We start from the raw sequence: 1,158 nt of genomic DNA on the forward strand, positions 1-1,158 counted from the left end.
GCTCAACCCACTGAGCCACCCAAGGTGCTCCTCCATTACCTTTTAAAAGAAATCGAAATATAACTTACATACTAGAGTATTCATTGATGTACAGTGCACATTTCATTGGTTTTTAGTATATTCACACAACAGGTTTACAACCATCTCCATCTGACTCCAGAATATTTCCATCCCCCCATGTACCCATTGGCAGTCATTCTCCCATCCTGACCCCTCTGCTCTCAGCCCCAGTCAGACACTAATAAACTTAGTCTTAATGAATTTTCCATTCTGGACATTCCATATAAATATGTTATATAACCTTTGTGTGAGCTCCTTTGATGCTTTCAAGATTCATCCATGTGCCACATAAGCATATTTTACATAGTTTTCCACTGTATGGATACACCAAATTTTGCTTACCCATCATTTGATGGACATTTGGATTGTTTCCACTTCGGCTGTTACATGAATAATAGCACTGTGACCGCCATGTCCCAAGTTTTTGTGGAACCACACATTTTCATTTCTTTGGGGCATATATCTAAATTCAACTCTTAGAGAAAGGTGTTAAATGCCAAATGCCTTTTAAAAACTGGTCTGAATGTAGTGGAAATTTAAGAGAAGGGCTATCCTCTTCCCTCCTGGAAATAACTAGCTCTTGCCAGACTTGAATCCCTCAGACTACTCCAACCTTAGTGATTCCTTAATCACCTCAAGTCTTCCCATATGAAAAGCTCCAGTAGTTGATGTCAAGATAGTACATGGACCAGTGAGAAAGCACAGTTTTCATTTGCTCAGGTTTATAAAGTGCAGTATGCTGCCATTTAGGGAAATAAATAGTCTTGCGAAGTTTGGCCAACTAGGAGAGTGAACTCGAGTGTTTTGTGAGGGGTAGCTGTACCTTGCAACCTTAAAAACACAAAACTTAATTATGGAAATGCAGTGGTTTTAAGGGGTGAACATGACAATGGAAGGTACCAGGCAGTGGGTTTGGGCAGGAGAAAACCCAAGAGCAGTATTAATACTTAAATTTCAAAAGACTTACAGATTTTATTTTTGGTTATGTTCTTAGCATTTGCCCCAAATGTGTTTTGAGAACTTGCAGATATGCAGAGAAGTTGGCAAATTAGTACAAAGAATACTCCTACTTTTTATTGAAAATTTTACTGCATTTGC

The sequence above is a fragment of the Mustela erminea genome, chromosome 5 (assembly GCF_009829155.1).
Source record: "Mustela erminea isolate mMusErm1 chromosome 5, mMusErm1.Pri, whole genome shotgun sequence".
Classification (NCBI taxonomy): Eukaryota; Metazoa; Chordata; class Mammalia; order Carnivora; family Mustelidae; genus Mustela; species Mustela erminea.